This window comes from Lacerta agilis, chromosome 1 (genome assembly GCF_009819535.1).
Source record: "Lacerta agilis isolate rLacAgi1 chromosome 1, rLacAgi1.pri, whole genome shotgun sequence".
Classification (NCBI taxonomy): Eukaryota; Metazoa; Chordata; class Lepidosauria; order Squamata; family Lacertidae; genus Lacerta; species Lacerta agilis.
This window is the reverse complement of record NC_046312.1, coordinates 15,823,171-15,850,014: the sequence shown is the minus strand read 5'-3', so window position 1 is coordinate 15,850,014 and position 26,844 is coordinate 15,823,171. Positions and strand designations below refer to the sequence as shown.

General features: G+C 43.0%; 1 protein-coding gene across 5 annotated transcripts in view; it reads right to left on the bottom strand.

Annotated features, from left to right (window-relative positions):
- The window catches only part of BEGAIN (brain enriched guanylate kinase associated), a 182,105-nt gene that overhangs the window by 9,843 nt on the left and 145,418 nt on the right, over positions 1–26,844 (bottom strand). The window lies entirely within an intron of this gene.

Genomic DNA, 26,844 nt, shown 5'->3' with positions numbered 1-26,844 from the left:
GTAAAGCTAAATGTGCACAAGTTAAATTCATGTACGTTACAACCGTACCTAATTTTTCTCCCATTCATGGTAGACACATTACAAGCCATTATTTCAGCCTCTGATCCAAAGTGCAGTTTTATGTTCCTACAGAAAACCTGTATACTCCATGGAAGTTCCTAAACCACCAGAGTAAAATACGAGTTGACCTGCACAGCTGGATTAAAAATGTCCCAAGGCTCCTGAAACAAAGTTCTCAGTCTATAAAGCAGGTAGAAGCTGAGCCACATGGCTGCTGAATCACATGATTGGACTGTACCATTTCAGGCTGCAGGTAGGGAAACTGCATGTTTGGGTGTTCGTAGTTCTAACCCGCATAGAAAAGGGTTCCAGACAAGCCTTCACCTAACACCCTAATTCTCTATGTCTAGAATTAGATAGGAAAGGCATTGGTAGAGGCAACAGATGGACTGCCAGCATTAGCCTGACCCAGTCAGCCACTGGCACTGTAAAAGGAGACCGACTCCTTTGCTAAGCTGAAAATTTGATAGTATAGAATAGATAACAAACTGGGAATTTAGTAAATAATGCCTGGCTTGGTGACCACCTCTTATCAGTAGATGTCATTGGGACGATCCCTAGGATGAAGAATGTTGAAGCCCATTGCTTAAGGTTCCCTTTCGAATCAGTTGTTTCCCAGTCAAATAATTCATTTACACACTTTTTTTTTTTTTAGTGTGCAAGAGTTATTGTGAAAATAGACTGGACTGGTTCTCTACAGTCAGCCATTTGCTAAATCTGGGAGTCTGCAAAGACAAAATTAGGTTATCCATTCCACACATTTGCTTTCAATATGGATGGCTTGTTTGCTGAAACGTGCTAATTCTGCAAAGCAGGGTATTCACCTGAAGTGTCTTGGGATCTGAAATATCTATTCTTTCTGCTGACACACACATCTATACACTCTATAATTCTCTAGATGACATTTTCAGATTTGGGGGTGGAAGAGAAAGAAACAGAAATTGAGGGAAGAGGCACGTGCAAAATTCAGCAAATTATACGAATACGAAAAAGAAGAAGAAGGGTGTATATTTAAGGCCATTTGCTGTGACTTTCTTTTGCATACATTACAATGTCTATATTAGCATTAGAAGCAACCTTCCTTTTCCCACCCCATTCTCTTTATTGCTATCTTCATTACTCAAAGATGCACCAAGGATACCATCCGTAATGTAAAGCAAAGGAAATAAAAAGAACTATACATTAAAAAGATAAACACAGTAATGGAAGCACAATTCACAATCTGTTAAAACAGAAACTGGGCTTGCAATGTTCACCCAATAATCCATGTGGATTTCTGTTCTCTCGTACTTCACTGCACCAGTAGCCAATTTTTCCAAGCGTCCCACCTGCTTTCTTTAAAGGAAAAGGAATTGATGCTAGTGCAAGTCTAGATAGTACAATTACTCTTCAGCCTAGAAGTTCATTGAGGACAGGGGCTGAGGTCTCCATTCTACACTGCGTTTCACATTATGGAGGGTTTTTTAAAAAGAAGAAGAAGAAGAAGAAGAAGAAGAAGAAGAAGAAGAAGAAGAAGAAGAAGAAGCCTAAATCCTCTAGGTGAGGAAACACTTTTGTTATCTCACTAAAGAAGAATCCCCAATTGGAAGGCACACCATAATTGAAAGCCTGCTTCCCCAAGGCAGCACTGTAGGCAGAGCATTTAATTATGTAGGGCAATTTTAACCTATCTATCTATGCTGTACAAACTCAGAAAAAGACTTCCTCATTTCCACCTGCATGAGAGTGTCATTTTTTGCAGTTGTGTCTTCCCTATCTTCCTTTCCCTTTTTTAACCTCCCTCCCCCTCCCACAACTCTCCACATGTACTTATATTCCTACGGGCGACAACTCTGGTCTCCTCAGGGAAACGTTCCTTAAACTTTGTGAGCTCTGTGGAATTTGTAGTAATATTTACTCTTGATTAAGTATATCAGCAGTTTTATCTGAAATTCACCAGTGTCCTGTCTCCCCAGCATCCGTCTGAGATAAGCATGGCTGAAGATGTGGTTTTATTTAATTGATTTATTCCATTCTTGTTGTGCCTTTCCTCCCTCCAAGGAGACCAAGGTAGCACAAGTGTTGCCCTGACCCCTGCATTTTTATCCCAACAGCCCCGTGAGATAAGATAGGGTGTGAGATAGTAACCAGCTCAAGAACACCCAGTGAACTTCATGACTGAACTTCATGACACGGACCTGGGTTTCCCCACTCTTGGTCCATCACTCAGACCACTATACCATACTGGTTCTTTCCTACATGGCATAAAAGGAGAGCCCACCACCTCCTGAGGGAGTCCGTTTGACTGTCGAACTGCTCTTAATGTCAGAAAGTTTTTCCTGGTGTTTAGTTAGAATCTCCTTTCTTGTAACATAAAGGCAGTGGTTCAAGTTCTACCCTCTGGAGCAGGAGAAAACAAGCTTGCTGCATCTTCCATGTGACAGCCCTTGAGATATTTGACTATCATATCTCCTCTCAGTCTCCTCTTATTCAATGCCATTCTACTCAGAACAGGTCTGCTGAAGTTACCGGACATGACTGAATTAGGTTCACTTATTTCAGTAGGCCTACTCTGAGTAGGGTTTAGTTGAATATACAACCCTCCGGTTAGAAGCCCTGCTTTTGGTGGACATTTGGAGTCAAAGCACTTCTATTTATTACATATCTATCCTGACATTCTTCCATGGGGATTATCTCCCATTTTATCTTCCCAACAACCTAACTTCTGCATTTAACCTACCCAACAGGGTTGTTGAGAGGATAAAATGCTGGAGGGAGAACTATGTTTGCCACCTTGAGCATCCTCAGAGTAAAGATAGGGCATGAATGTGATAAATAAATAAAACCATTGCCCTTTAGCAACCAACTGAGTTTGCCAAAAACCAGTCGCCTCTTCAGTCTTCACTTTGCGACAGTAACATTTTCATTGCCAGTGCCACATGCTGACTATCCCTATACTTTCTTAGAAGAAGCTTTCTTGCTTCGAGAAGTTCAGGGCCCCACTCCCTCCAATATTTACTATTAAAATGAAACATGAAAGATTAGGTATGATAAGCAAACCAGAGTATGCACCAGTCTTCTCCCAAATGTCTTGCTTTGTATCAATATGACACAGCCCTTCCATCATCACCTTCTGTATCACTGATAACTGACAGCGTGGGGAATTATTTGTACTGTGGGCCCTGAACAAATATCAAGGTTAATTATCCATGTGTGTGGAACACAGGGCTATGATATAAAGGAGATTATTAAAATCGGAAAGTGGCAAACTGCTCACACTAAGCAGCTCCGGGGTGATTTGAAAGCACGTCAGAGAGTGATTTCTGCTTCGTTCTCACCCACCCACAGATTGAATTGGCTTTGTCCTGGTTAACAGAAGAGGGACAATTATGGCAATGACAGGTCATGTTGCTCCAAACAAAATCATAGTATATGCATCATAAAACCCATGATGTTAGTTCGGCTTGATGTTTTTCACACACACACACAAAAAGGAGACCCAGCCTTGTTTCAAGCAGAACAATTTCAAGGGGAGAAGGCAAAATAATGGGAGTGTAATTGGCAGGTTATTAGCTCTGCAGACCGGCTCAGAATTCACTCCGCCTGTAAAGAAGCCGTCTCAGAGTGAGCAAACAGTGGTTTCTAATGTTCCCCTGGATGTTAATTTTTGAGAGGTTATAAGATCCGGAAGCCACAAGTGAGTGCATGCAACAGATATAAAGTGGGGATGTGTACGTTAATGAGAGCTGAGGAACTGACCCAGATAAGAAGAAGAAGAAGAAATTGGTTTTAGTGGCTTGTTCTTAGAACATAGGGGTAACTTGGACTTGGGGGAGAAATTCAGTATGGCTCATGTATAAAAACACATCTGCCCAAATTGTGCTTCCTGAAACAATACATGAACTGATAAACAGCTAGACTTAGTAATCTATTTTTTTCTGAATTTTGTAAATTCATTTTTTATGTTATTGCACCCACATTTTTTCTCTCTAAGGTGGCATACATGACTCTCCCCCTTCTTATTTAATCCTCACAGCAAATAACCCTGCCAACTGGACATTTGAACCTTGCATTCCCAGGTCCTGGTCCAACACTCTAACCAGTAAGGCACATTGGCTCGAATTTAGTTCTCTACAATGTAGCTCTCCAACCAAAAATGTGCATGGCAATCCAAGTGTTACAGGAAAGTATGAGTTGAAATGCCTTTACTGGTTTGAATTCAAACCTGCCAATGATATGCAGTCCCTGAAACAATAGGCAAACTGTAACATGGCTATCCTAAGTAATTCACACTTCTCTGAAATTTTGTAATTTAGTTCTCCAACCAAAAATATGCAGAAAAATCCACATAGTTGGAGAAAGTGTGTGCGAAAGTGCCTGCAGTGGTGAAAGTAGATACAAAAATGCATTATGTTATAAATAATGTGCATATTAGGCAAAATGGGATTTTAAATGTATACTTTAGTGTGCTGACAAATTTTTACAATGATTTTTTTTTGAGCAAACTGATGTGGAAATATGGCAAACTAGGGTTGCCATAATTCAAAAAGTGAAAAGTGGACACAAAAGCTGTTGAGCTATTTTTCAGGAAATTCGTCAAAAAATCAATGCTTCCGATGTGGGCTGCCATACGCCCAGACACCATTTCCAGCGGACGAATCCCAGCATACACCCGGGACATATGGCCGTCCTAGGCAAACTGAACTTAAGATGGGGAAAAATAAGAACCAGGAGAAATGAAAAATGAGAGATTTGCTAGTTCCTGGTCAGAGCCCTCATATGAGACGAAATGTGCTGCTCCACTAGCACCACACTACACAGGTACTTACCATGAGGAAAGGCCATAGCAGAAGGTCCCAGGTTTAATCCCTGGCATATCGAGGTATGGTTGGATGATATTCCTCAACCTAGAGAGACACTGCCAGACAATACTGAGCTTGATGGACCAATGGTCTGAATCGGGAGAAGGCAGCTTCCTCTGCTGTTGTTATATATATATATATATATATATATATATATATATATATATATATATATATATATATATATATGAATTGCAGAGGTCTGATTGCATTCCCATCTATTTTGGATGCATTACAGTGGGGAGAGTATTTGGTAGGTTGATAGGATGGATTGCATCATGTTTGTTAAAATGCCCCTACAGTGGTAGATTGGAAGTGAGAGCTGGACCATAAAGAAGACTGATCGCCAAAGAATTGATGCTTTTGAATTATGGTGCTGGAGGAGACTCTTGAGAGTCCCATGGACTGCAAAAAGATCAAACTTATCCATCCTTAAAGAAATCAGCCCTGAGTGCTCACTAGAAGGACAGATCCTGAAGTTGAGGCTCCAGTACTTGGCCACCTCATGAGAAGAGAAGACTCCCTGGAAAAGACCCTGATGTTGGGAAAGATCAAGGAGAAGGGGACGACAGAGGATGAGATGGTTGGACAGTGTTCTCGAAGCGACTGGCATGAGTTTGGCCAAACTGCAGGAGACAGTGGAGGATAGGGGTGCCTGGCGTGCTCTGGTTCATGGGGTCATGAAGAGTCGGACACGACTGAACGACTGAACAACAACAACACAGTGGTAGATTGGCTGGCTAAACGGGGAGTTTGAACCTTGTGGAATAAAGATTTTGTTCCATTTGCTCATGCTGTTTAGAGACATCCTCATAAATATTTGCATAGCTTCTGTAAAATAATTGAAAATTGCTGAACAAATCCTAATCATGTTAATTTCTGTTCGCAAACACAGCAAAGCAACAAAAGCAATGTTTTCACTTTGTAGCTCTGATCTGGAATTGCTAATGTTTAAGTGTCTATTAAGGTGGTAGAACAAGCTAAGATTTATGACACAGAATTATAAACCCAATCACCACTCATATTTCCGTTTTCATCCTATCACCTCATCCACAAGGCTTAGGAACACAATTCTCTCTCTCTCTCTCTCTCTCTCTCTCTCTCTCTCTCTCTCTCTCACACACACACACACACACACACACACACACACACACACAGTTGCTGCCGCCATCCTGTCTGTAATATGGGGAAAATAATAATGGCCTACCTTTCCACATTTTTTTTTTTGCAAGGATCACAGAGAAAATGCATGGGAAGCTCTTAAACTGAACACCTACTATATAGCAAACCACATAGCCTCCTCTTTGGCAATCAGTATTGTACAATATCAGCAATTCAATGATGTCACTCCCAAGAACATCCTGATTTTGTCTCTGGCAAAATTGGATTTTGAGACTACTAAGTAAAAGCATTCTCTCTAAGCCAAAACCCCAGACACATCTAAAACCATTCAGAGCTTTTGCCATTACGGTTAGCTCAATGCCAGTTGTAACTGGGAATCCTATGGAACTCAGACAGAATCTGCTTATTATAGCTGTACACTTAGTGACTTATGCCTACAGGTTTGGCTAAGAAAGGTAATATAATACAAGGCACTAACTTCTCTCTATTTTTTTTTTATATGCATTCCTTTAAAATGCACATCCCACATGACAGTTGAACCCTGTGTAATTTGTACTTCTCCTTTACCTAAACTTATGATTACCCAAGTGATTTAAGCATCCTCCGGGCTATTTGGATAAATGGGGTCATGGTGTTCTGGCCTTTTCTCTTTATGCTAATGGAAAGATACCATGAAAGACATTCCGAAGCTTGCAAATTGCTTCCACTGAAGCACTTAAGTGAGGAAGACTCATAACCTTCACAAGTCAGCTTCTTGCTTGGAAGAAGACAGGAACCCTGGCACAGTCTCTGAAACCTGAAGAGTTGTGAAAGTTAAAGGTGTACAGAAGACAAACACACAGTTTTGAAGCTCCATTCATCTCCTGCAATCACCTGGGTAGGGATGAATGAATCGGACAATTTCAGTTTCTTTCAGTCTCGCATTTCCCCAATTTTGAGTTCTGTTTGCCACATTTCCTTAATCAGCTTGCGATTTATTTATTTTTAAGTCCTGAAGAAAATTTGTCAGCATTCAAGAGTTTCTTTCTCCTAATATACACATTTATGTATGGAATTTTGCCGAATATAAACAATTCGGGCAGGCTATTTCCCCTAATATAATTAATCTTTGCTTGCCATTAAAAGAAAAATGTATATTTTAAAGCATGCTTCCCCCTATTACAAGCATTTTGGGTTGGAAAACTTCCTGGAATGGAGATAGAAAACACGTAGTGTTTGGCAATAGCTAAACTAAATAAGTGAACTATCCATGTCATTCAAAATTACCCTAAATATGCAATTCAGAGTAGAAACGTTTCCGTGTCAAGACCCTCAAACCAACCCCCATTGAATAAAGAACATCACACAGACACAGAATTTAAGTTTAAGGTTATTGGGCAAATTTTGGCCACAACTTTATAGAATTACAAATGTGAGTAATATTGGCTTAGGCACTGGCAAAAAACTATATCTGACTCCTGTCCCCTTTGCAGGAAGTCTGTAAGGGTAAACCACCCAAAGGGTAACTGCTTCGGGGGAACCCGCCAGCAACTCCCTGGTGTTCCCAGAGGCCTGGCATGGCCCTAGCCCCTCAAGCAGACTTCGGACAGGATCCAGGCCCTGAATTCCTTTAACGGACAATGGGAGGGGCGGGCGATGGCTGACCTCCCCTCCCCCACTCAAAATTAAGCCAGTGCCTAACCACCACACGAGCCAAACGCTTGCCGCCGGAGCAAAAACGTTTGCATGATAGCTCAGTTGGTAGAGCATGAAACTCGTAATCTGAGGGTTGTGGGTTTGAGCTCTGTGTTGGGCAAAAGATTCCTGCATTGCAGGGGGTTGGACTAGATGACAGTTGGGGTCCCTTCCAACTCTACAATTCTGTGATTCTATGTACCTGTCATTGAGCGTTTGGGATGCATTCAATTCAAGGCAAAGAACACCAAGATTGCAGGTTTAATCCTTATATGGTATGGCTGCAAATTCCTGCATGCAGGGGGTTGGTCTAGATCAGTGGTGTCCAAACTTTTTTCAAAGAGGGCCAGATTTGATGATGTGAAGGGCCGTGGGGGCCGAACAAAGGGTCAACCAAGTTGCTGAGCTTCTTTTAGGATTGAAGTTGTTGAGATTTTTTTTTTTTTTTTAGGGTTGGAGTTGTTGAGTTTTTTTTTAGGATTTTACCCCAGGAAATAAACTGCAACAGGGGCCGGATTAAACCGACTGGCGTGTCGAATTAGGCCCCCGAAATGGACTTTGGACATGCCTGGTCTAGATGATCCCTTACAACTCTACAATTCTATGATTCAACCTTCATTTTACTCAGATCCCCAATGTGTTCTTATTGTGGATTATAGTAAATAAATCTTGAGATCTAAACAGTGTGCATTCACTGCCACATTTATACTGCAATCCTGTACATGCCCATACAGATGTATGTCCCACTGTGTTCAATGGGGCTTGCTCCCAGGTAAATGGATATAAGATTGCAGCCTAAAAATCAGTCCAAACCCGTGTGAACCTGAAAGGCAATGTGGTGTAGTGGTTAGACTGTTAGAGATTAGGACCTGGGAGACCAGCCTTCAAATCCCCAAGAAGCTCGTTGGTTGACTTTGGGGCCAGTCACTATCTCTTAGGGTTGTTGTGAAGACAAAAGACAAGAGAGGAAGAACTCAGCATGTTACTTTGTGCTCCTTGGGTACCTTGTACCCTGTTGTTGTTAAACTGTTTTTTGTTTTTTGTTTTTAAATATTTTGTTTTGATTGTTGCAACTCACCCTGGGACCTTACACTGAAGGGTGGGCAAATAAATATATAAATAACTTGGAAGAAAGTCATAGACTTGTTGAGCTGTAGAGTCCGAACGGACCCCCAAAGGGCATTTAGCCCACCCCCAGCAACGCAAGTCCCACGGAGGGAGATGAGACTCACACTTGTATATCTTATTGGGGAAAGTGTGTTGTGAGCTTAAACAACACGGAGATAGTTTGTAAATTAACAGTAGCTACAGACCTCATAAGCAGAAGTAGCGCTTTTACACTTGGGAGGATAACACGAGCTCCTTCTCTAATCTATTGTGGTCCAGTTGATTATAGCAGCTAAAATAGCCTCTTTGATGAATAGTGGTTATTTTTGTATTTTTAATTCTATAGAAGGAAGCTCTATTTTCAGTTTGACAAAATGATGGAGAGCCCTAGATTTGCTGCACGACTACTTTGCTGATTGCTCAAAGCTGGCAATTTTGTTGCAATCTCAGCTTTTAACGGTGATGGGTTAATAGAAAGCTGATAGCTCATGGGGAGATTATAACAGCAATGTAAAAACAGGTCGCTTTTTCTCTTTCCCTTTTGTAAAGCAAGAGGGCTCATCCCCTATTTTAAGGATTGCCCTGGATTTTAAGCCTTCTGCTTTTACAGAATAGCATCCCCATAGAACATTTTTGCTTCCCTTCATTTCTACATGCTCATTGGCTTATTATATTCACCGTTATAAATTCTTTGGATGATTTATAGACTACCCCTTACACGAACCATGGAGTGGTCAAATAAGATAAAAAGAGCGCATCAAATAACACCATCCTTAAAATGCACAACTCGTAACAGCTCACTAAATACCAATTTACAAATAACAGCAGCTAATCCATTTATCAAAAAGAGTCCTGAAACTATAAAGACAAGAGGCCAGATGCACCTTAAATCAGAGGTTGGATGGCCATTTGTCATGGACGCTTTAGATGAAATTCCTGTCTTGCAGTGGGTTGGACTAGCTGGCCCTTGGGGATTTTTGTTGGAAGCCGCCCAGAGTGGCTGGGGAAATCCACCCAGATGGGCGGGGTAGAAATAATAATAATAATAATAATAATAATAATAATAATAATAATAATAATAATAGGGGTCCCTTAGAGAAGATTCTATGATTCTATGATCAGCCAGGGACTCAAAGGTGCCATGGCCTTCCAGATATGCTTCACATGACCTCTGGAAACACAGAATATCCATTCTGGCGTTTTGCGTTTGGCAAAGGCAGAAATCCAAATATCAGCTGAAGATTCCTTGTCACCTTCAGTCGTCTTTGCACAGCTATGATCTCGGCTGATCAAGAGATACCAGGAACTTGTGCTTCTTATTAGCACAACAATGCACATTCCTTGAGTATTACACCGTTGCTCAACTCCGTCTTTAAAAGATATGCATGTCTTGTGATTTTTAAATTACTTCTTTTTATACGAATTGATTAAAGGCTACTTTCTCTATCTAAGGAAGGCCTGAAATGACTTCTGTAGATTGGAATCAAAAACCCCAACTGCACCTTATGCTAAGTGCATGGTTTGTAGCTTTGCCTCCTAATTCTTTTTAACTTCTAGACATGTGAGAGGTGGCAGTTTGCTGCTGCTGCAGAAGTCACAGCATGCGGTGAGGGGACATAAGAACATGAGAAGGGCCAAAGGCCTATCTAGTTCAATGCTCTCTTCTCTCAGTGGCCGGTCAGGTGCCTCTGGGAAGCCCCACAAGTTGGACCTGAGCACAACACCCTCTCCACCTGTGAGTCTCAGCAACTGGCGTCCAAAAGGCAGAATACTTCCAGCTGTGCAGGTAGCACATGGCTACTGGGTCTAGTAGCTATTGATAACCTTACCCTCCATAAATGTGATCACTCTACTCCTTCCAAGTTAGTCAGCATAACTCTCACTTGTGGAAACGAATTCCTTAGTTTAACTAGGTGCTGTGCGCACCTTTTTGCCTGTCCTGAATCTCCCAGAGTTCAGCTTCAGTGGGTGGCCTCAGTTGGTAGAACATGGGTCTCTTAATTTCAGGGTCATGGGTTCGAGCCCCATGTTGGGTAAAAGATTCCTGCATCGCAGGGGGTTGGAGTGGATGAACCTCATGGTCCCTTCCAACTCTACAATTCTACGATGCTATGATTTCTATGAATCCTATTGGTTCCCCTTTTCCGGACTTTGTAGGATAATGCTTCAGCTCAGTGTGTGATTGCTTGTAATCCCGTTACATTTTAACAGAAAGTTAAAATAATACGCAGCCTGACATTGATAAATAAAAAGAAAATTTATCTTTTTTTCAAAGCAAATAATAATATTCTGAATTGCACTTGTGTAGCATTTAAATAACATTTGTAGACATGGAGATAGGCGAATTTAATTTTCATTATATATTTTTGCATTTGACAATGTTATTTAACATCACATGAGAACTCTAAGATATTATCTGACAGGAAAAGCACTGTGCGCATCTGAACAAACCTTTATCTCTCCCTTTTATATTAGCAAAAGAAAAAAAAAGAAATGGTTTCTTGAAGTCTGATGCATGACAGGTTAAGTAACTTTGGGGAATTCTGCTGGGTAAGCTAAACTCTATCTGGAACCAAATATAGGAAACTCTCTTGTGATGTATTTATCATGGCCATCATTAGACCTTTAAAAGTTGTCTCTACCATGCCTTTAAGAAGGAAGAAGAAGACAGAATTTCATCCCTAGCCAGCTCTCCCACCCCTGCTATATGCAGTCTGCAGCCAGAAGAATATTAGTGTTTGAGCATTTTTCAGGATGTCAATATGTAGGCATCTGACCATTTGAAGGGGTTATTCAATGTGGGAGAATGACAGGGCAAAGTCATCAGACGACAACTTTTTTTTTAAATTGCCAGCTGTTATTGTAGACGAGCTCTTTGTAGTTTCTACAGGAGGAGAGAGCAGAATAACACAAGGAAGAAGTAGACGCAACGGTCTCGAACTGTTGCTTACCAGTGGGCCCAGAATGTCCTTATATGGGGGTTGCAGACCAATTAGAAAGTGTTTTTCTTGACAGCACTTTAGAGCTGACAGAAGCTGAAACACGCTGAAAAGGGCACCAGTATTATAAGTTTCATGCTTTTGTCAGTTACCTGCTTTTACAGCCCTTTTCCCGATTTTACAACTGAATGATTTGAGGTGCTGTGGGCACATTTGAAATTTTGAGAGAGTGCCGCAGGTGCCAGACACAAACTGGTTGCCATGAGGGGGCATGGCATAACCCCAAATGGCTGCTACCGAGGTGTGGCGCAACACAAAATGGTTGCCACACCTGGAATCGTAGAATTACAGAGTTGGAAGGGACACCAAAGGACATCTAGTCCAACCCCCGGCAATGCAGGAATCACAGCTAAAGCGTAAAGCTTGTTCAGGGTAGGAGCTGCAGAGTCAACGCAAACAGGAATGGAGCAGGAAGAGCAAACTTGTGGATTTTTGAGGGGATATTTTACTGAGACCTTTTGTGGGTGCTACAGCAGGCACCAGTTGGTGCATCGGCACGTCTAGAAGAAGAGGAAGAAGAGTTTGGATTTGATATCCCTCTTTATCACTACCCGAAGGAGTATCAAAGCGGCTAACATTTTCCTTTCCCTTCCTCCCCCACAACAAACACTCTGTGAGGTGAGCGGGGCTGAGAGACTTCAGAGAAGTGTGACTAGCCCAAGGTCACCCAGCAGCTGCATGTGGAGGAGTGGAGACGCGAACCCGATTCACCAGATTACGAGTCTACTGCTCTTAACCACTACACCAAACTGGCTCCTGCCTTATAGGATGACGTGAGATGTATCATCAAGCAACAACTATGCTCCTTATCTCTCTGTTGCGGAGATCTTCTGATGGGGCCCCTCTGGTGGTTCCTTGTGCCTCCAATGTTTGGTTCATGTTCACTAGGCACTGAGCCTTTTGGGTAGCAGGCCCTGCCCCACGGAACTCCCTCTGAGTCGAAGTTCAGCAGGAGCCACCTGAGGCGACACGTCCCATTTCGCCACCTGAGGCGAAATGGGAAGGTGCCGCCCTGATACTGCAGCCTCCCATACCCGAGCTGCAAGATCTCACTGGAAGCCACTGCTGCCGCCACTGCTTCTCTGATAGAGGTGGAAGCGGTGGAGGCAGTCAGGGTGCCTGCAGGCCTGCTGCCTCTTCAGGTTTCATTGCCTGAGGCAAATGCCTCAGCTTGCCTCATGGGTGGGCAGACCCTGACTGGAACCGACTGCTTTCTTTCAGGTGTCTACTGCAAACGGTATTGTTTGGACAGGCCTTTGCAATATTATTTTCTGTTTTTAACAAAACTGCATTAATTGATGAGATTTTTACAGTGGTACCTCGGGTTACAAACGCTTCAGGTTACAGATGCTTCAGGTTACAGACTCTGCTAACCCAGAAATAGTACCTCGGGTTAAGAACTTTGCTTCAAGATGAGAACAGAAATCGTGCGGCGGCAGCAGGAGGCCCCATTAGATAAAGTGATGCTTCAGGTTAAGAACAGTTTCAGGTTAAGAACAGACCTCCAGAACAAATTAAGTTCTTAACCTGAGGTACCACTGTATTTAAAAAAAGCAGTGTTAATATAGATGTGCTTGCTGATTTCATTGTAACATTGTATGCTGTATACCACTTTGTTATACTTTTATGAAAAGCAAGAATTATAAGAGGCAAACAAACAATCTATAGTACTGCACACAAAAGAGGTCATCCTATTTTCTGGTTTCAGTTTTGCTTTTTCTGCATTCTCCCGCTGCTAAGGTCCTGAAGATGTGCATCCCGTTTTTCAGCATCTCTTCCTCATGCTTATTCCACCTTGGCTCTCAGGAAGACATTTAGGGATCTCATCAAGGGTAATTAGCAATGCATTCTATTTATTCTGTAGCATACCAGCTATTTGCTTAAAGAGCTTTGCTGTTTTGCTGTAACTGCCAGAGCCCAAGACATGTAGCCTGTGGAGACAAGTTCTGGGCACAGAAGATGCTATAATACACACTTTTCTTTTTGCAAGGGTCAGGGAAAACAAGTTGTTGATCTGTATTCAATCTACCTCAGGGCATTTATCTATTATAGGAATCTGTTTCCTGACAGGAGCAAAAAACAGATGAAAAGGAAGCAGAAAGAAGCTCTTGGCCAGAGTTCCAAAATGGATTCTCCTCCTTAAACCCAACTGAAGATATTAAAGCAGGGGCGGGGAATTCTTTTCAGTCCAGGGGCCCCATTCCCTTCCAGACCACCTTGTGGGGGGAGGGGAGGGAGGGCATAGGCCAATAGTGGGCGGGACCACAGGAAAAAGTGGGCGGAGCAGTAGATGTGACTCAAATCTTTCTAAAACAGGCTACTTTCTACACATTGACACACCCTTCTCTATCCTCTATCCAGAGAAGCGGTAGGCATGATGAGATTTCAAAGACATAGTCTAGCCAGGCAAAAACATTCAAGGACGGCCTGCTAGGGATATGGCCAAGGAAGAACACCAAGACCCAGATAGAGGGGCCAGGAGGGATGCATTTGGTCCCCATGAGCTTCTTCATTCCCGTGTTACAGAAATGTCATGTTACCAACCCACCACGACTGCTATCTGCCGAGCTTTAAAGTAAAATTGGAAGTCCCCACCTATTGGTTCAGGAGCTACAGAAAATCTGGACACGAAAGTTGAGCTTTTTTTTTTTGGTTTTGATGTTGAACTTTAAAAAATCGTTGTGGAGCTATTTTTAAGGAAGTTCATCAAAATCTAGACTTCTGACAGGGGTTGCTGTACATCTGGATTTTCCTGGACCTTTCACTGATTTCCACCAAGACACTGATTCAGACTGCTTTATTCTGGCTAATACCGTAGGTGAGAGCCCTCTAGATGGTTGAAGATGGCAATCATATTAACTCTTCTCCAGGCGAAACAGACCCAGCTTCTTCCATCTCTCTGCAAAGGACTTGGTCTTCTGGTCCCTCACCCCCTTTGTCTCCTTCTTCCAGGCATGTTCCAGTTTGTCAGTATCTTTCTTAAACTGCTGCGCAGTGGACACAGGACAGGTGAGAAATGACCAAAGCATAGTGGAGTGGTACTACTACTTCTCATGATATCTGGACCCTATACTATGCCAGAACCATAGGTTTTGGGTTCTGGAAACCCTGATCTCTTGAGTAAACACAAGGGGTTCCAGCAGATCCAGGACATCACACTACATAGGCTCAAGTGCCTCTTGGGCTGATGCACATGGTGTAGTGGTTAGAGTGTCAGACTAGGACCTGGGAGACCAAGGTTCAAATCTCCACTCAGCCATGAAGCTCATTGGGTGACCTTGGGATACAGTGTCTCAGCCTCACCTACCTCACAGGGGTTTTGTGAAGATAAGATGGGTCGGGAAGAAGCATGTATGCTGCCTTGAGGTCCTTGTAATAAAAGAGGGCTGTAAATATAAACATGTAAAATGTGATCTGATCACTCAACTGCAGGCTTTAGCATAAGCTTGGTGCAAATACATCAATACACAAGATTATCCTATTGATGTTTTAAGGGGAACAGAAAGAAAGAATGACTTTATTTTGTTTGGGGAAAAGATGAGTGTGTGCAGTAACATATACTGAAGGCAGCTCTGTTTAGGGAAGTTGTTAATGTTTGATGTTTTATTTCTTTAAAAAAATTATTATTAATATTCTGTTGGGAGCTGCCCAGAGTGGCTGGGAAAACCCAACCAGATGGGCGGGGTATAAATAAAATATTACTACTACTACTACTACTGCTACTACTACTACATGAGTTGATCTGGTCAAACTTAGGGAGTTTTAAGCCCCATTTATTTTGATTTTTCTCATGGAACTCTGTCGGAATGTATAATACTTAACTTGGGTCCACATCCATTCTTGTTAAATGAAGCACATATCACATTCTTTTTGTTATACATTATGGGAACACTCCACAATAACAAGTCCCCAACCCCCCTTAATCAGACAAATGAAAACTACAAGCTGAACATAAAAGAGCGTTCTGCTCTGTATACGGTACTATTGTGAAATTTGTATCTCATGGTTTTGTTTTGTTTTTTTGACATTTTGTAGGCAAGGGCAACCCCCCCACCCACCCACCCAACCCAGCAACTTGAGTTAGGCAAAAGAAAAGCTCTGGACTAACTGATATCTGATTCAATGGAAATTGGGGTGCTTTTAGGATATATGGTTTTATTTACATATATATGCAAGCTGATATATATGTAAATAACATATATAGGTTTGATCTTCTTGCATGGACTGCAAGAAGATCAAACCTATCCATTCTCAAAGAAATCAGCCCTGAGTGCTCACTAGAAGGACAGATCCTGAAGTTGAGGCTCCAGTACTTTGGCCACCTCATGAGAAGAGAAGACTCCCTGGAAAAGACCCTGATGTTGGGAAAGATGGAGGGCACAAGGAGAAGGGGACGACAGAGGATGAGATGGTTGGACAGTGTTCTCGAAGCGACTGGCATGAGTTTGGCCAAACTGCGAGAGGCAGTGAAGAATAGGCGTGCCTGGCGTGCTCTGGTCCATGGGGTCACGAAGAGTCGGACACGACTGAACAACAACAACATGCAAGCTGAGCATAGGATGGAGAGGCTCACTGCATGGACACCCCAACAGATCTTGCCTCCTCCTTAGGGTTCTGGGAAGCCCCAAGCAACAGCAGAGCAAAACATGTATGTGTGTCTCCAGCATCCAGCATCACCCCAAATCACTCACACAAAACTCTGGCTTTTGTTCGTCTACCTTACAAGGGGATGTTGCTTCCAACTAGGTTACCCCATTTGTCTCTGCGGCAACAGGGCAACCTCTATAATGTAAACAGAAGTACTCAACTGGCTGGCTGAACTGAGCATCTTGGGCTTGCCAATTGGAAGGTTGGCGGTTCGAACCTGTACAATGGGGTGAGCTCCTGTTGCTCTGTCCCAGCTCCTGCCAACCTAGCAGTTTGAAAGCATGCCAGTGCGAGCAGATAAATAGGTACCGCTGCAGCAGGAAGGTAAACGGCATTTTGTGCGCTCTGGTTTCCATCATGGTGTTCTGTTACGCCAGAAGCTATTTAGTCATGCCACATGATCCAGAAAGCTTTCCGTGGACAAATGGTGGCTCCCTTGGCCTGAAAGCGAGATGAGCGCCACAACCCCATAGTCGCCTTTGACCGTCCAGGGGTCCTTTACCTTTACCTTTTTACCTATCACCTAAACAAGGGAATTGGTTTGTCTGCTTTCCTCTTATAAATTCCACCCTGCATGGGATCACGGGTTCAGAGGGCACTCATTGGGTATCATCAGGGCTTTCTTTCAGTTAGTGTGTGGTACGTAGTGATTTGAATGTTGACTGTGCATAAGCACCAACCATCACACACATTTATTAAGCGTGCACAAAGGACTTGCACAAGCGGAAGATGTCTGGATGATGTGCATAGTCCAGATATAACACAAAGCAAGTTGGGGAGTGACAGTAGGAAGGGATGTCGCCTGGGGGCTTCACAAAAGCATCTAGTTGGCCGGTTGTGTACGAAGATGCTAGACTAGATGAATCTTTGGTCTGATCCACCAAGGCTCTGATGCTGATGCAAACCCCCACACTAACACTATGCAATAGGACAAAAGAACAACACCCCACCTCCCTCTCTCCCTCCCTCCCTCCCTCCCTCTCTCCCCTCCCTTTCCACCCCAATCGCAAGATGTCTATGACAAAAGTTGCATGTAAACAAACTGTGAAAAAGACTCTATGTACTGAAAGTGGAGACAAAAGATGTACTTTCCCCCGTTTGTTTGCTTGTTTGTTTTATAGCACAAGCACAACTTTAATAAAAATCTTACCCACCCTTCATCAAAAAATTCCAGGGCAGTGTGCAAGCGTATGAATAAAATCTATTCGCAAAACAAACAGATGGACAATTAAAAAACAACCAGCAGGTTCTTATTACAATCTACACAATTCCCAGTTGGTTGTGCTAATCCGTGCGCATTAACTGCAACTTCACTTTAGGCTCAGCCAGCTGTTATATATCGTGTTAGGCCAATGGTCCATCTGGCTGAGTATTGCCTACACTGACTGGCAGCAACTCTCCAAAATTACAGAGAGGAAGTCTCTCCCAAGGCTACCTGGATATGCCGGAGATTGAACCATTGATTTCAAGCCCTTTCCCAATGTCGTCATGGATATACAGAACCCATTTTATCAGAGTTTTTACTGATCAAAGCATTTTTGATGCCCACCAGCTACGTACTTAGTTTAGGGGCTGTATTGGGTAATCAGCCAATTGCAATTTTTGCCTGTGCAGCAACTGAGCTTTTCTGTTCTTTTTATTATTCATAATTTCTGCAGAGCTTTCCTGTGGACTATTTCTGTATCTCATTAGTCCTCCTAATCAGGGCTGCCATTTCAGTAGGAAGAGGAGCAGCATTCAGCCATGTCCAAGGAGCAGCTTGTAGATGCATTCAAGGTTAAATTGTGAAAAACTGCAGCAATCTATTTTAGGAGCATCCGTTTCCCCCCATACCTCACAGGAAATCAATAAAGAAGACAGAAATTTGGTTTAGAACAGATTGGCTTGCAATTGGATTTTGGGTGCATGAAGAGTCTCAGCGATTGTACCCAGGATCTGGAACATTTTCCTCTGGGGAGACCTGCCTGCTGTCCTTGTTCTTTGGCTTCCCTAGACTCTTCTATTACTACATTCATTTCCCTCAGATTAGCTCAAGGTGGCAGACATGGTTCTCCTCCCTCTGCATTTTACCCTCACGATAGTTCCCAGGCTGGTTTAACAGTGAATCGCTCTTCACAGGGAACTCTGGGAATTGTAGTTCTGTGAGGAGAACTAGGGTCTCCAAACAACTCTCTCAGCATCTCTTGTAAATGACAACTCCCATAATTCTTGGGGGAGGGGGGGAGGAAGCCATGATTAGATGTGTTGCTTTAGATGTGTGGTGCAAATGGGGCTAAAACCAGGGATGAGAAATCTGTGCCCTTCTTGATGTTACTGAAGTACTACTCCTTCATACCCTCCATCACTTTGAAGCCAAAATATGAGATGCCATTTTCCCGGACGCCATGTTCCTGTTTTTTATTGCAATTTTATGCCATGGTTCCCACCCAAAAGTGCTTTTATGGGGGCATGGTGCCCCAAAACGTGCATTTTGGGGTATTGCACGAGATCGCAGACTGGGGAAAATGCTTTTTTGGAGGGAAACCGCGCCATGAAATCATGCAAGATCACACCAACCAAGATGGCTGCTGTCCTCTCACCATAACAAATGGGATGTCCCTGTTTTTCTGGGACACCCGTTGGGTATAATCCCTGCATCCCTGAACCTTGACTATGCTGGCTAGGGCTCATGGAAGCTGGAGTTCAATAGCGTCTGGAGGGCCACCCCTCCTTTAAAGCACATAATGAAGATTCATGATCATACCATGAAAGTTATTTGCTGTAAATAAGCATAACAAAATGTTTTTAGATTTGCACCCAGATTCACAGTTCACATCTGCTTCTGAACAGAATTGGAAGTGCATGTAAATTCTTCATGCAAAGTCTTCATGTAAATTGCTCATCCCAAACAGCTTTTGGTATAAGGAGTGTCTGGAGTTCTGAAGTCTTTCTTATATGTAAATTGGTCTCTGTGGTCTTATAAAAATAATAACAAAATCTTCATTACAGGTATTCTTTTTGAAGAGCTTCAATCCAGATGATGATATTTAAGTTTTTAAGATTTCGGTGCCCCACCCCAATCATGTGGAGCTCTCTAGGATACAGAGAAAAATAAGTTCATAAACATTTTTCACTACCCAAGGGAGAGAGAGAGAGAGAGAGAGTGAAATTCATTAATATAAATTGCTCCGTTCCGTTCTTCTCTCCCCAATCCTCTTAATTTGAATCGTGTTTTTAAAGCCAATGTGTCAAATAAATGAAACCTCTTTAACCCAAGCACAATAACTATATTAAATAACTTATATTGAAAAATATGTAAGTGTTAAAGCGGGGTTTGTGTGTGGAATTATGTAAATTGCAATCCTGGGAAAGAAAGGAAGAAACAGATTTGGCTTCCGAAACCTCTTTAATATGTTACTCAAGTTCCTTTTGCCTCTGCTTGGTTTCCCCAGAGCAGCCTGTGATCCCAGCTGCTCGTAATAATTATTCCATGATGCTTGTATTAATGGTTAGTTAACACACAGAAGAAGACCAATAATTCAGCTCCTTCAGAGGTGCGGAACACACAGTGATATACAGTACATCATTATATAAGACAGGGGACTGCCAACCTTTTGGGGGGCCACAAGGACATCGGTAAACAGGAGAAACTATTGTGGGTCCCTCCCCCCCTTTTCTATTGGCTACAATGGAATGCTTCTTTCAAGCCTAATTTCAACAGGAACAGAGGTCCTAATGGGCTCTAGTGAATGACTCGGAGGGCAGATGAGAAGACAGCACATTGGCAACTTCTGACGTAGGCCATGAAATTGCTACTGAGGAATCTGTGTGTGGCTGCCCGGTGTGGCACATCACTGAATTGCTCTCTCGGTAGTGAAGGACCTCCTAGACTGAGTCTGCCCACCCACTGGATCCTTCTCGGTAGGTTGATGAATGTAAACTTCTGCACGAACCAGAATTCTGGAGAAGGTAGATCTTGGTTCAACCTTGTGAGGAAATTCTTACATACCACCGAGTCCTCTCAATTGACTTTGCTGCCGCATACGCTCCCACATTTCACAAAAAGGAATCAAGGCATTTCTTGCCCAATCACGCTGCCAACGCCAAAGTTTGCCAGCTTGCACCCCACCCACAATCATGCCAACAATGCTTTCTGACTTGTACCCCCACCACACAACTACGGCGCCTATGCTTGCCCGCTTGCACCCACACCCACATACAACCACGCTGTTGGCACCACTCTCTTGCCCACCACCTTACTGGCTCGTGCATGTGTGTGCCTGTCAGTGTGTGCCACTCTGAACCGCCACTCACCCGCACACAACCAGCAGCCCCCCCACTCGCTGGTACACATGCATGGGGAAGGCCGCAGCGATGTACTTCTGGAAGCAGCACTGTACTTCAGGAAGCTGCACCCCTCCTTGCGCGTCTGTGGCATGTGGTGACCAGATGGACAGGAAGCAAAGAGTGTGTGGAACCAAGAGAGAGTGAAACCAAAACACATGTGTATTTCGGTTCCGTGCTCTTTTGGTCCCCCTTAACTGAAATCCTGGGACATCCTGAGATGGAATCAGAAGCTGGGTCAGCTTCTGTAATTCTGGGGTGTCCTGGTAAAAACAGGACAGTTGGAGGGGCTGGTGTCCTGCTAGAGGGCTTCTCAGAGGCATCTGGTTTGTCACTGTGGGAAATGGGTTATTGGACTAGAGAGGCCTTTGGTTTGATCCAGCAGGGCCCTTTGTATGTTCTTATGCCATGTCGTTAGAAACTTGGGAGAAGAAGAAGAGTTTGGATTTGATATCCCACTTCATCACTACCCTAAGGAGTCTCAAAGCGGCTAACATTCTCCTTTCCCTTCTTCCCCCACAACAAACACTCTGTGAGGTGAGTGGGGCTGAGAGACTTCAGAGAAGTGTGACTCGCCCGAGGTTACCCAGCAGCTGCATGTGGAGGAGCGGGGAAGTGAACCCGGTTCACCAGATTACGAGTCCACCACTCTTAACCACTACACCACACTGGGAAGCTTCTTTAGTTGGGTTATTGGTCCATCTAACCCGCTATCCATCTAGCACAAATGGAAAGCAGCTCTCCAGAATTTCAGACAGGATACCTTAGCCCTACATGGAGGTGCCGGGGATTGAACCTATGACCTTCTGCATGCAAATTATGTGATCTGCCACTGAGCCACAGCCCTTCCCTTCTCCTAAGACCATTCAACAGTCAAGGAACCAAGTAATTACAGAGTCGTGTATCTTCTCCATCTGCCTCACGCCATGCTAAATGAAATTGTTTTGGCTTGTTTTTAAGCCGGCATGAAGGCGGTTTCTAAGGACGGGTCTTGGCTTAGAAAGAACAAAGAGGCATTTGCCTGACAGCTGAGGCAAATGAGCTGCCCGCTTTTCATCTTTGTTTCAAGGCTGGTTCAATGTGCAGGTCGTGTTCATGCCTCATTAGCGAACGAGTGCAACTTGCAGAGGCCATTTCAACGGTTTCTTTGTGCAGCTGTGATGGAGGAAGTTGCTTTCAAACATTTCAGGGCAGGGGGAGAGGTTGGGGGTGGGACAGCGCAGGGGCGAATGTAAAGCAACGCAGAACAAATGAGGTTGAGAGACAGGAAAATGAGAACAAAATGAAGCAAGCTCTAACGAGCCTTGGTGGTGGAGAGACATTGTCAATGAACTGTCCGTTTTTCTGAAAATGTATTGGAAGTTGTTGAATGAGGGAATGGGGATTTTTCCAGCCCACAAATCTAGCATTTATTGTGAACCACACCACTTGAACTCACTTTAAAAAATCCATTTAAAGGATTGCTAAGCTTTGTCTCTTAAACTGCTAATAAATTAAGGAAGGCCAAATCTACGCGCAGGAATCTGGAAACGAAGGCACTCTCATTGTGCAATAAGACCCTGATGCCTGCAAATTATTTATTTGATGCATTTGTCCCTCAATTTATAAACTGCTTGCCAACCAAAAATTACCAAAGCGATGCACACTAAAATCAAATAAGGTATACAATATGAGATACAAAGGCTCACAAGCTCAGTGAATCAAAGGTGACCAAACCATTTCTGCAGTTGTGTGATTGTGGTTCCATATGTACAGGTGAAACTCGAAAAATTAGAATATCGTGGAAAGGTTCATTTCTTTCAGTAATTCAACTTAAAAGGTGAAACTAATATATGACATAGACTCATGACATGCCAAGTGAGATATGTCAAGCCTTTATTTGTTATAATTGTGATGGTTATGGCATACAGCTGATGAAAACCCCAAAGTTGAGATTGTTAATTTGGGGTTCTCATCAGCTGTATGCCATAATCATCACAATTATAACAAATAAAGGCTTGACATATCTCGCTTTGCATGTCATGAGTCTATCTCATATATTAAAATCCAGTAGCTAATGAAAACAATTGCTTACATTAATGGACTTTTCCACGATATTCTAATTTTTTGAGTTTCACTTGTATGTGAGACACCATAATCTCTTCACATCTACTGAATTATAGGGCAGAAGATATAGGCAGATGCTTTAGAAGGTGCTTTTGGGTCCCCATCTGATTAATTTCACTCGTTTTGAAACCACTAATGGTACAGGAGCCATGTCCTCATTTGCACCTGGTCACCCTGCCAGACTGGTGTCCTTTGAACACCAACGGCAACAGGATTGGTGATTCTCTGTTTTATGAATCACATTCTTCTACTATATTGTTACAGCTGCTGGTGGACCTTCCCTTTTCTAAGACAGATTGGTAGCTAATAAGTCCAGGGTGGTCAGCTGCTGCTACATCTATAGGAGCTAATGGTCAGGTGATGGTCTCCTGATAGCCGAGGACCTCTTTGTCTCTTGGAATATGGGATCCATCACAGCTCGCAGAAGCTGACAACCCTCCAACCAAGGGGAGGTGACAGGTGTTTGTGCATTTGAGAAATAGTAGTTGGCAGTTTGGAAGAGGTAATGAGAGAGAAGCTCTGCCTGTTTCAAATTAGCTGGACCTTGGAGGTGCTGCTGGGGGCAAGTGCTGCCCATGTTGCCCTCTAAGGTATCTTCTGCCTTGTAGGAAAGCTTGCTTGCTTCCAATTATGTTCTGCTTATATATTTGTAAACAAGACAGCGACTTAGCCTGTAACTAAGCCCTGAAGCACATGTAACTGAAATAGCTGTATAATGTTTCCTTGCTTGCCCCTTGCTGTCAGTTCTCACCATCCTTGGTTTCCCCTGTATCTATTTTTAGAATATAATCTCCTTGGCAGGAACATAAGGAACTGCCTTATATAGAGTCAAGACGTTGCTCCATCTCTTGCTTAGGGCTGATGAGAACGACAAGCAGTGGCTTTCCAAGGTTTCAGGCAAAGGTCTCTCCAAGCCTTACCTGGAGATGCTGGAGAATGATCCCGAGACCTTCAGCACACAAGGCAGATACTGTGCCATTGAGCTGTTGTCCTTCTCACTGATCCTAGGGTTTCAGATGAGTGGTCTTTCTCAGCCCAGCTGGAGTTGCCTGGGACAGAACCTAAGACTTTCTGCACACAACATGTGTGTATGTGTGATTCTTTTGTACTCTGTAAAGCAGACTTCCTCAAACTCGGCCCTCCAGATGTTTTGAGACTACATTTCCCATCATTCCTGACCACTGGTCCTGCTAGCTAGGGATCATGGGAGTTGTAGGCCAAAAACATTTGGAGGGCCGAGGTTGAGAAAGCCTGCTGTAAAGTACTATGAATGCCGATGACATATTATTGTTATGATATGCCTGGTGCCTTCATTATATATTTTTAGGTGCCAGGCGAACATTTGCCTTCAACCAGGCCTTTGGCTAATTAATATTAAGGTAATATTCTACAGCCTTTTAAATGGGTCTGTGGGAAGGGGGGTTATTGCTTTGTTGTTTGGTTTTTAATTATTTGCTTGTTTTTATGATATATTTTATTCTTTTTGCCCTGAGATCTTTTGATGGAGGGTGGTATATAAATATTATTATTATTATTACAGTGGAACCTCGATTTTCGAACACAATCCGTTCTGCAAGACTGTTCGACTTCCTTTTTTTAAATGAATTTTTAAAATTGTTGTTCATTTATCAAATATACAATATTTACCATAAATGTCTGACTTCCAAAATGTTTGAAAACCGAGGAGCAATGGGCGGTTGGCAAAATCCATTGAGAAAAAAGAAAAACATGCACCGTTTGACTTCTGAGACGCGTTTGAAAACGGAAGCAATTAGGTACTTCTGGGTTTTCGGCATTCGGCTTCCGAAATGTTCGGCTTCCGAGACGCTCGAAAACCTAGGTTTCACTGTAGTATTATTATTATTATTATTATTATTATTATTATTATTATTATTATTATTACAAAGCTGCCATAAGTGAACAACAACAACAACAACAACAACGTGTTAATAATTACTATTACAAAGCTGCTTTAAGTGTCTAGTCCCTTTCATCCAAAGGAAATGATAAGTTCATCCCCGAGCATGTCTACTCAGAAGTAAGACCCACTGACTCCAATGCTCCTGACTCCCAGGTAAGTGTGTGTAGAGTATTGCATGGTTCAGCTGTCAATGGAAATTCTTACAGCATGGGAAGCATTTAACAATCCTGTCTATCCAATAGCAGCCTTTGAACAGAATATTTGCTCTCCTCTGATACTGGCATCGCTCCCCTCCCTTCATATGGCTGCCCTTTGCCTTCCTGTGATTTAGGCACTGATGTACACTATTATTATTATTACTACTATGACTAACACTTTAACACATATACATTGTCAACAGCAATGTATTACCAAAATTGTGAGCCATTTGCCTCTGTTATTTCTTTGCTCCAAGACCTGATATTTAACACTTAGGTTCCATCACTGCACCAAATAACAATGATAACAATAATTTAGACACCATTACCTCCTTCACCCCAGCTACTCCATCCCATTATTCTGGCAAATAGGGCCACACTCTTGCCAATAATTGAACATTAACTCCAATACGAGGGTTGCTCCAGAAAATAAGTAGAGCTGCTTCCCTTAAAAGTCGGAGGCAGCTTGGGATGTTTGCAAGCCTGTCCACCCATCACAGGAAGCTGCCTTGCACCCAGTCAGAGCGTTGCCAACATCTCTCCAGGGCTTCAAGGCAGGAATCCTTCCCAGCCCTACCTGGAGATGCCAAGGACTGGACCTGGGACTTTCTGCATAAAGAATTATCTGCATCCAACCTGCTCCCCATGGGTCTTTCCCTTTCCGATGGCCACAATGGTAATGCTCTATCATTACTTTTGGAGGCAGAATACCTCTGATTACCAGTGTTGTAGTGTGTTGAGGGCCATAGGTGCAAAATTGTTAGGGGTGCAAAATTTCAACAGCTGGTGCTGCCTCAATACAGGCGCACACTTCCATCACTGGTGTCCATTGAAAACGGCTTCTCCATGCGGACCAGGAAGTGACCTCTCCAGACAATGGAACGGCTGCAATCTCCTGGGTGATGTGGATGCCGTTAAGACAGTTGAATGTGCATGTGTACTCTTATCTGTTTCCCTCCCTACCAGCCCGTTCTGTGTGGCCCTGGGTGCTGGCAACCCATGGTATGCTGGGGGTCACAGGTGGGGAGAGTGCTGTTATGCTAAAGTTTTTATTGAGGGCTTCCCATGGGCATCTGGTTGGCCACTATGAGAAAGAGGACCTTGGACTAGATGGGACTTTGGCCTGATGCAGCATGACATTTCTTATGTCCTCCATGCCGTCTGGAGCACAACCGCCCCATGGACTACTTTAAAAGGGGATCCTGGACAATAAAGCTATCTATGGTTATGATGATTAATGGCATAAGTGGCAAGATAAGCTGATTCCGTCTCCCTCACCCCACTCCTCTGCCTTATCTCCCCAAGTACATGGGGATAGACAGATTTGCACTTTATAATGAGTTAAACTGTGCTGTTCAGATATTTTTTAAAATAATAATAATAATAGAGGTCCCTTACTAGAACTGCAAGTGGCTGTGAAGTTGCAGGGTAGTGGTATAAATTGGTTACATGTTAAGCAAATTCCCCTCCTTATTAGGGAACCAAAGATACGGGCAAGAGGTACACACATTCTGAAAATATTTGAAACTTTTATTTCATCTTGGGACTCTGAAAATGGTATCACCTCCATTTTAAATTTTATAATCCTAGACTCACAGTTCTCCCTATTTGAGAATTCATGAATGGTCTGGGAAATGGACCTTGGAATGGAAATCAATCCCTCAAAATGGGCAAAAATTGGTCATCTAAATCCTTTATCTTGGAGTCTGCTAATGTACATGAAAATTCATTAAAAGCACTTCATAGGTGGTTTCTGATTCCAGCCCATTTGAATCATATCTCAAGTCCCCTCCTTTGTTGGAGGGGGTAAAATTCCAGAGGAACCTGCCATCATATGTGGTGGGACT